The sequence below is a fragment of the Pseudophryne corroboree genome, assembly GCF_028390025.1.
Source record: "Pseudophryne corroboree isolate aPseCor3 chromosome 7 unlocalized genomic scaffold, aPseCor3.hap2 SUPER_7_unloc_4, whole genome shotgun sequence".
In the NCBI taxonomy this organism is placed as follows: domain Eukaryota; kingdom Metazoa; phylum Chordata; class Amphibia; order Anura; family Myobatrachidae; genus Pseudophryne; species Pseudophryne corroboree.
In genome coordinates this window covers 54,199-64,767 of record NW_026967613.1, presented here as the reverse complement: position 1 = coordinate 64,767, position 10,569 = coordinate 54,199, and the positions used below count along the sequence as shown (strand labels likewise).

Below are 10,569 nucleotides of genomic sequence, written 5' to 3'. Positions count from 1 at the left end.
TTTTTTTTTGTTAATTTAAGTAATCAAAACTGGGATTGATATTTTTGCTCTTTTATTTTTACTTAAAGTACAAAAACTTTTACCATTTTAATTTGTTTTAATAGTATATTGACAGTATAGTTTTCTTTAAAAAATCCACTTAATTTTCTTTACCCTATTATTAAAATGGTAATTGACAAAAACAAACTACATTGTCACCAGAAGAGCAATACAAAATGTACAAGTGATATATTAAAATCATCTTTCCAGCTTGAATTTCAATGATGCATTGGGGCAACGATTTTGTGAGAAACATCTTCACCCTTAAATAAAGATTTTCTTAATTCCTTACCTGTGTGCTTATTAGATATCACCTTGTTTTCACATTAAACAGACTTCTACATGAGAAAGCAGCAAGGATGCAGTGGTGTTAATGTTTCCTGGTGTCAACCTGTATTATTTCAGTAGACATTGAAATGAGGATGCATCTTGCTGCCTTTCCAATGAAGCAAGTTTAATTTAGTAATAGGTGAAAAACCATCCCTACAAAGGTGTTAATCAGAGACTTGGCTTTGTGGACACTTTTCAGAGAACAAATTTGTTAGTATAAAAATAAAGCCAGAAAATGAAGAGCTGTTTAATCACTCAATTGGATTTTTTTTTGCCAGCATATTTCTTTTTCTCTGCAACCCACTGCTAAATTGTGCTTCCTAGCTGTTTTTATAAAATCACTGAATCAAATCTAACTCTGATTACATCAGAGAAGGCCAGGTACCCTACACCAGAACAGGGGTTTTGAAATTTTGACTTGTCTACTTAAAGATCACCAAAATCTGATAACAAGGTCAATTACGTCCCTGGGTGGGATTGAACCACCAACCTTTTGGTTAGTAGCCGGACACACTAACCGATTGCGCCACAGAGACACTTTGCAAAAAGTACATACTGACAAAGTCTAATAAGCATATATCTAGAACGTTTCCTAGAAAAACTTTAAAAAGTCAATAATCTGGAGAGTTTTTGTAAGATGTTTCTTCCATTAACCAATGAAGAAACACATTGGTACTTTCCCATGATGAGTGAGTGCTTCAGGATCTCTTGCACTTACATGTGCAGCAGAGTACTGCAATGGAAGCATGCTGGGCCCATTACCCAGAGGTAGGCAGATTGAAACTATCCTCTGCTATATGCATTTTTTTTGTTAATTAAAGTAATCCAAAACTGGGATTGATATGTTAGCTCTTTTATGTTTACTTAAAGTACAATAACTTTTACCATTTTAATTTGTTTTAATAGTATATTGACAGTATTGTTTTCTTTCAAAAATCCACTTAATTTTTTTTACCCTATTATTAAAATGGTAATTGACAAAAACAAACTACATTGTCACCAGAAGAGCAATACAAAATGTACAAGTGATATATTAAAATCATCTTTCCAGCTTGAATTTCAATGATGCATTGGGGCAACGATTTTGTGAGAAACATCTTCACCCTTAAATAAAGATTTTCTTAATTCCTTACCTGTGTGCTAATTAGATATCACCTTGTTTTCACATTAAACAGACTTCCACATGAGAAAGCAGCAAGGATACAGTGGTGTTAATGTTTCCTGGTGTCAACCTGTATTATTTCAGTAGACATTGAAATGAGGATGCATCTTGCTGCCTTTCCAATGAAGCAAGTTTAATTTAGTAATAGGTGAAAAACCATCCCTACAAAGGTGTTAATCAGGACTTGGCTTTATGGACACTTTTCAGAGAACAAATTTGTTAGCATAAAAATAAAGCCAGAAAATGAAGAGCTGTTTAATCACTCAATTGGATTTTTTTTGCCAGCATATTTCTTTTTCTCTGCAACCCACTGCTAAATTGTGCTTCCTAGCTGTTTTTATAAAATCACTGAATCAAATCTAACTCTGATTACATCAGAGAAGGCCAGGTACCCTACACCATAACAGGGGGTTTGAAATTTTGACTTGTCTACTTAAAGATCACCAAAATCTGATAACAAGGTCAATTACATCCCTGGGTGGGATTGAACCACCAACCTTTTGGTTAGTAGCCAAACACACTAACTGATTGCACCACAGAGACACTTTGCAAAAATGCATACTGACAAAGGCTAATAAGCATTCATCTAGAACGTTTCCTAGAAAAACTTTAAAAAGTCAATAATCTGGAGAGTTTTTGTAAGATGTTTCTTAGATCAACCAACGAAGAAACACATTGGTACTTTCCCATGATGAGTGAGTGCTTCAGGATCTCTTGCACTTACATGTGCAGCAGAGTACTGCAATGGAAGCATGCTGGGCTTATAACCCAGAGGTAGGCATTTTGAAACTATCCTCTGCTATATGCATTTTTTTTAATTAAAGTAATCCAAAACTGGGATTGATATTTTAGCTCTTTTATTTTTACTTAAAGTACAATAACTTTTACCATCTTAATTTGTTTTAATAGTATATTGACAGTATTGTTTTCTTTCAAAAATCCACTTAATTTTCTTTACCCTATTATTAAAATGGTAATTGACAAAAACAAACTACATTGTCACCAGAAGAGCAATACAAAATGTACAAGTGATATATTAAAATCATCTTTCCAGCTTGAATTTCAATGATGCATTGGGGCAACGATTTTGTGAGAAACATTTTCACCCTTAAATAAAGATTTTCTTAATTCCTTACCTGTGTGCTAATTAGATATCACCTTGTTTTCACATTAAACAGACTTCCACATGAGAAAGCAGCAAGGATGCAGTGGCGTTAATGTTTCCTGGTGTCAACCTGTATTATTTCAGTAGACATTGAAATGAGGATGCATCTTGCTGCCTTTCCAATGAAGCAAGTTTAATTTAGTAATAGGTGAAAAACCATCCTTACAAAGGTGTTAATCAGAGACTTGGCTTTGTGGACACTTTTCAGAGAACAAATTTGTTAGCATAAAAATAAAGCCAGAAAATTAAGAGCTGTTTAATCACTCAATTTGATTTTTTTTGCCAGCATATTTCTTTTTCTCTGCAACCCACTGCTAAATTGTGCTTCCTAGCTGTTTTTATAAAATCACTGATTCAAATCTAACTCTGATTACATCAGAGAAGGCCAGGTACCCTACACCATAACAGGGGGTTTGAAATTTTGACTTGTCTACTTAAAGATCACCAAAATCTGATAACAAGGTCAATTACGTCCCTGGGTGGGATTGAACCACCAACCTTTTAGCTAATAGCCGTGCACACTAACTGATTGCGCCACAGAGACACTTTGCAAAAGTCCATCCTGACAAAGGCTAATAAGCATTCATCTAAAACGTTTCCTAGAAAAACTTTAAAAAGTCAATAATCTGGAGAGTTTTTGTAAGATGTTTCTTCCAACAACCAACGAAGAAACACATTGGTACTTTCCCATGATGAGTGAGTGCTTCAGGATCTCTTGCACTTACATGTGCAGCAGAGTACTGCAATGGAAGCATGCTGGGCCCATAACCCAGAGGTAGGCAGATTGAAACTATCCTCTGCTATATGCATTTTTTTTTAATTAAAGTAATCCAAAACTGGGATTGATATTTTAGCTCTTTTATTTTTACTTAAAGTACAATAACTTTTACCATCTTAATTTGTTTTAATAGTATATTGACAGTATTGTTTTCTTTCAAAAATCCACTTAATTTTCTTTACCCTATTATTAAAATGGTAATTGACAAAAACAAACTACATTGTCACCAGAAGAGCAATACAAAATGTACAAGTGATATATTAAAATCATCTTTCCAGCTTGAATTTCAATGATGCATTGGGGCAACAATTTTGTGAGAAACATCTTCACCATTAAATAAAGATTTTCTTAATTCCTTACCTGTGTGCCACTTAGATATCACCTTGTTTTCACATTAAACAGACTTCCACATGAGAAAGCAGGAAGGATGCATTGGCGTTAATGTTTCCTGGTGTCAACCCGTATTATTTCAGTAGACATTGAAATGAGGATGCATCTTGCTGCCTTTCCAATGAAGCAAGTTTAATTTAGTAATAGGTGAAAAACCATCCCTACAAAGGTGTTCATCAGAGACTTGGCTTTGTGGACACTTTTCAGAGAACAAATTTGTTAGCATTAAAATAAAGCCAGAAAATGAAGAGCTGTTCAATCACTCAATTGGATTTTTCTGCCAGCATATTTTTTTTTTCTCTGCAACCCACTGCTAAATTGTGCTTCCTAGCTGTTTTTTATAAAATCACTTAATCAAAACTAACTCTGGTTACATCAGAGAAGGCCAGGTACCCTACATCATAAGAGGGGGTTTGAAATTTTGACTTGTCTACTTAAAGATCACCAAAACCTGACCACAAGGTCAATTACATCCCTGGGTGGGATTGAACCACCAACCTTTTGGTTAGTAGCCAAACACACTAACTGATTGCACCACAGAGACACTTTGCAAAAATGCATACTGACAAAGGCTAATAAGCATTCATCTAGAACGTTTCCTAGAAAAACTTTAAAAAGTCAATAATCTGGAGAGTTTTTGTAAGATGTTTCTTAGATCAACCAACGAAGAAACACATTGGTACTTTCCCATGATGAGTGAGTGCTTCAGGATCTCTTGCACTAACATGTACAGCAGAGTACTGCAATGGAAGAATGCTGGGCTTATAACCCAGAGGTAGGCAGATTGAAACTATCCTCTGCTATATGCATTTTTTTTAATTAAAGTAATCCAAAACTGGGATTGATATTTTAGCTCTTTTATTTTTACTTAAAGTACATTAACTTTTACCATCTTAATTTGTTTTAATAGTATATTGACAGTATTGTTTTCTTTCAAAAATCCACTTAATTTTCTTTACCCTATTATTAAAATGGTAATTGACAAAAACAAACTACATTGTCACCAGAAGAGCAATACAAAATGTACAAGTGATATATTAAAATCATCTTTCCAGCTTGAATTTCAATGATGCATTGGGGCAACGATTTTGTGAGAAACATTTTCACCCTTAAATAAAGATTTTCTTAATTCCTTACCTGTGTGCTAATTAGATATCACCTTGTTTTCACATTAAACAGACTTCCACATGAGAAAGCAGCAAGGATGCAGTGGCGTTAATGTTTCCTGGTGTCAACCTGTATTATTTCAGTAGACATTGAAATGAGGATGCATCTTGCTGCCTTTCCAATGAAGCGTTTAATTTAGTAATAGGTGAAAAACCATCCCTACAAAGGTGTTAATCAGAGACTTGGCTTTGTGGACACTTTTCAGAGAACAAATTTGTTAGCATAAAAATAAAGCCAGAAAATGAAGAGCTGTTTAATCACTCAATTGGATTTTTTTTGCCAGCATATTTCTTTTTCTCTGCAACCCACTGCTAAATTGTGCTTCCTAGCTGTTTTTATTAAATCACTGAATCAAATCTAACTCTGATTACATCAGAAAAGGCCAGGTACCCTACACCATAACAGGGGGTTTGAAATTTTGACTTGTCTACTTAAAGATCACCAAAATCTGATAACAAAGTCAATTATGTCCCTGGGTGGGATTGAACCACCAACCTTTTGGTTAGTAGCCGGACACACTAACCGATTGCGCCACAGAGACACTTCACGAAAAGTAAATACTGACAAAGGCTAATAAGCATACATCTAGAACGTTTCCTAGAAAAACTTTAAAAAGTCAATAATCTGGAGAGTTTTTGTAAAATGTTTCTTCCATCAACCAACGAAGAAACACATTGGTACTTTCCCATGATGAGTGAGTGCTTCAGGATCTCTTGCACTTACATGTGCAGCAGAGTACTGCAATGGAAGCATACAGGGCCCATAACCCAGCGGTAGGCAGATTGAAACTATCCTTTGCTATATGCATTTTTTTTGTTAATTTAAGTAATCAAAACTGGGATTGATATTTTTGCTCTTTTATTTTTACTTGAAGTACAATAATTTTTACCATTTTAATTTGTTTAAATCCACTTAATTTTCTTTACCCTATTATTAAAAGGGTAATTGACAAAAACAAACTACATTGTCACCAGAAGAGCAATACAAAATGTACACGTGATATATTAAAATCATCTTTCCAGCTTGAATTTCAATGATGCATTGGGGCAACGATTTTGTGAGAAACATCTTCACCCTTAAATAAAGATTTTCTTAATTCCTTACCTGTGTGCTAATTAGATATCACCTTGTTTTCACATTAAACAGACTTCCAAATGAGAAAGCAGCAAGGATGCAGTGGCGTTAATGTTTCCTGGTGTCAACCTGTATTATTTCAGTAGAAATTGAAATGAGGATGCATCTTGCTGCCTTTCCAATGAAGCAAGTTTAATTTAGTAATAGGTGAAAAACCATCCCTACAAAAGTGTTAATCAGAGACTTGGCTTTGTGGACACTTTTCAGAGAACAAATTTGTTAGCATAAAAATAAAGCCAGAAAATGAAGAGCTGTTTAATCACTCAATTGGATTTTTCTGCCAGCATATTTCTTTTTCTCTGCAACCCACTGCTAAATTGTGATTCCTAGCTGTTTTTATTAAATCACTGAATCAAATCTAACTCTGATTACATCAGAAAAGGCCAGGTACCCTACACCATAACAGGGGGTTTGAAATTTTGACTTGTCTACTTAAAGATCACCAAAATCTGATAACAAGGTCAATTACGTCCCTGGGTGGGATTGAACCACCAACCTTTTGGCTAGTAGCCGGACACACTAACCGATTGCGCCACAGAGACACTTCACAAAAAGTACATACTGACAAAGGCTAATAAGCATACATCTAGAACGTTTCCTAGAAAAACTTTAAAAAGTCAATAATCTGGAGAGTTTTTGTAAAATGTTTCTTCCATCAACCAACAAAGAAACACATTGGTACTTTCCCATGATGAGTGAGTGCTTCAGGATCTCTTGCACTTACATGTGCAGCAGAGTACTGCAATGGAAGCATACAGGGCCCATAACCCAGAGGTAGGCAGATTGAAACTATCCTTTGCTATATGCATTTTTTTTGTTAATTTAAGTAATCAAAACTGGGATTGATATTTTTGCTCTTTTATTTTTACTTGAAGTACAATAATTTTTACCATTTTAATTTGTTTAAATCCACTTAATTTTCTTTACCCTATTATTAAAAGGGTAATTGACAAAAACAAACTACATTGTCACCAGAAGAGCAATACAAAATGTACACGTGATATATTAAAATCATCTTTCCAGCTTGAATTTCAATGATGCATTGGGGCAACGATTTTGTGAGAAACATCTTCACCCTTAAATAAAGATTTTCTTAATTCCTTACCTGTGTGCTAATTAGATATCACCTTGTTTTCACATTAAACAGACTTCCACATGAGAAAGCAGCAAGGATGCAGTGGCGTTAATGTTTCCTGGTGTCAACCTGTATTATTTCAGTAGAAATTGAAATGAAGATGCATCTTGCTGCCTTTCCAATGAAGCAAGTTTAATTTAGTAATAGGTGAAAAACCATCCCTACAAAGGTGTTAATCAGAGACTTGGCTTTGTGGACACTTTTCAGAGAACAAATTTGTTAGCATAAAAATAAAGCCAGAAAATGAAGAGCTGTTTAATCACTCAATTGGATTTTTCTGCCAGCATATTTCTTTTTCTCTGCAAACCACTGCTAAATTGTGCTTCCTATCTGTTTTTATAAAATCACTGAATCAAATCTAACTCTGATTACATCAGAGAAGGCCAGGTACCCTACACCATAACAGGGGGTTTGAAATTTTGACTTGTCTACTTAAAGATCACCAAAATCTGATAACAAGGTCAATTACGTCCCTGGGTGGGATTAAGCCACCAACCTTTTGGTTAGTAGCCAGACACACTAACCGATTGCGCCACAGAGACACTTTGTAAAAAGTACATACTGACAAAGGCTAATAAGCATACATCTAGAACGTTTCCTAGAAAAACTTTAAAAAGTCAATAATCTGGAGAGTTTTTGTAAGATGTTTCTTCCATCAACCAACGAAGAAACACATTGGTACTTTCCCATGATGAGTGAGTGCTTCAGGATCTCTTGCACTTACATGTGCAGCAGAGTACTGCAATGGAAGCATGCTGGGCCCATAACCCAGAGGTAGGCAGATTGAAACTATTCTTTGCTATATGCATTTTTTTTTGTTAATTTAAGTAATCAAAACTGGGATTGATATTTTTGCTCTTTTATTTTTACTTAAAGTACAAAAACTTTTACCATTTTAATTTGTTTTAATAGTATATTGACAGTATAGTTTTCTTTAAAAAATCCACCTAATTTTCTTTACCCTATTATTAAAATGGTAATTGACAAAAACAAACTACATTGTCACCAGAAGAGCAATACAAAATGTACAAGTGATATATTAAAATCATCTTTCCAGCTTGAATTTCAATGATGCATTGGGGCAACGATTTTGTGAGAAACATCTTCACCCTTAAATAAAGATTTTCTTAATTCCTTACCTGTGTGCTTATTAGATATCACCTTGTTTTCACATTAAACAGACTTCTACATGAGAAAGCAGCAAGGATGCAGTGGTGTTAATGTTTCCTGGTGTCAACCTGTATTATTTCAGTAGACATTGAAATGAGGATGCATCTTGCTGCCTTTCCAATGAAGCAAGTTTAATTTAGTAATAGGTGAAAAACCATCCCTACAAAGGTGTTAATCAGAGACTTGGCTTTGTGGACACTTTTCAGAGAACAAATTTGTTAGTATAAAAATAAAGCCAGAAAATGAAGAGCTGTTTAATCACTCAATTGGATTTTTTTTTGCCAGCATATTTCTTTTTCTCTGCAACCCACTGCTAAATTGTGCTTCCTAGCTGTTTTTATAAAATCACTGAATCAAATCTAACTCTGATTACATCAGAGAAGGCCAGGTACCCTACACCAGAACAGGGGTTTTGAAATTTTGACTTGTCTACTTAAAGATCACCAAAATCTGATAACAAGGTCAATTATGTCCCTGGGTGGGATTGAACCACCAACCTTTTGGTTAATAGCCGTGCACACTAACTGATTGCGCCACAGAGACACTTTGCAAAAGTCCATACTGACAAAGGCTAATAAGCATTCATCTAAAACGTTTCCTAGAAAAACTTTAAAAAGTCAATAATCTGGAGAGTTTTTGTAAGATGTTTCTTCCATCAACCAACGAAGAAACACATTGGTACTTTCCCATGATGAGTGAGTGCTTCAGGATCTCTTGCACTTACATGTGCAGCAGAGTACTGCAATGGAAGCATGCTGGGCCCATTACCCAGAGGTAGGCAGATTGAAACTATCCTCTGCTATATGCATTTTTTTTGTTAATTAAAGTAATCCAAAACTGGGATTGATATGTTAGCTCTTTTATGTTTACTTAAAGTACAATAACTTTTACCATTTTAATTTGTTTTAATAGTATATTGACAGTATTGTTTTCTTTCAAAAATCCACTTAATTTTTTTTACCCTATTATTAAAATGGTAATTGACAAAAACAAACTACATTGTCACCAGAAGAGCAATACAAAATGTACAAGTGATATATTAAAATCATCTTTCCAGCTTGAATTTCAATGATGCATTGGGGCAACGATTTTGTGAGAAACATCTTCACCCTTAAATAAAGATTTTCTTAATTCCTTACCTGTGTGCTAATTAGATATCACCTTGTTTTCACATTAAACAGACTTCCACATGAGAAAGCAGCAAGGATACAGTGGTGTTAATGTTTCCTGGTGTCAACCTGTATTATTTCAGTAGACATTGAAATGAGGATGCATCTTGCTGCCTTTCCAATGAAGCAAGTTTAATTTAGTAATAGGTGAAAAACCATCCCTACAAAGGTGTTAATCAGGACTTGGCTTTATGGACACTTTTCAGAGAACAAATTTGTTAGCATAAAAATAAAGCCAGAAAATGAAGAGCTGTTTAATCAGTCAATTGGATTTTTTTTGCCAGCATATTTCTTTTTCTCTGCAACCCACTGCTAAATTGTGCTTCCTAGCTGTTTTTATAAAATCACTGAATCAAATCTAACTCTGATTACATCAGAGAAGGCCAGGTACCCTACACCATAACAGGGGGTTTGAAATTTTGACTTGTCTACTTAAAGATCACCAAAATCTGATAACAAGGTCAATTACGTCCCTGGGTGGGATTGAACCACCAACCTTTTGGTTAGTAGCCAAACACACTAACTGATTGCACCACAGAGACACTTTGCAAAAATGCATACTGACAAAGGCTAATAAGCATTCATCTAGAACGTTTCCTAGAAAAACTTTAAAAAGTCAATAATCTGGAGAGTTTTTGTAAGATGTTTCTTAGATCAACCAACGAAGAAACACATTGGTACTTTCCCATGATGAGTGAGTGCTTCAGGATCTCTTGCACTTACATGTGCAGCAGAGTACTGCAATGGAAGCATGCTGGGCTTATAACCCAGAGGTAGGCATTTTGAAACTATCCTCTGCTATATGCATTTTTTTTAATTAAAGTAATCCAAAACTGGGATTGATATTTTAGCTCTTTTATTTTTACTTAAAGTACAATAACTTTTACCATCTTAATTTGTTTTAATAGTATATTGACAGTATTGTTTTCT

The 10,569-nt window shown here is 34.6% G+C and overlaps 2 non-coding genes across 2 annotated transcripts; both read right to left on the bottom strand.

Moving 5' to 3' along the window:
* Window positions 1-5,498: 5,498 nt before the first annotated feature.
* On the bottom strand, window positions 5,499-5,572 carry TRNAS-ACU (transfer RNA serine (anticodon ACU)). The gene has a single exon. It is a non-coding gene; the product is annotated as a tRNA-Ser (tRNA).
* Window positions 5,573-10,107: 4,535 nt separating this feature from the next.
* Window positions 10,108-10,181, bottom strand: TRNAS-ACU (transfer RNA serine (anticodon ACU)). The gene has a single exon. It is a non-coding gene; the product is annotated as a tRNA-Ser (tRNA).
* Window positions 10,182-10,569: the final 388 nt, after the last annotated feature.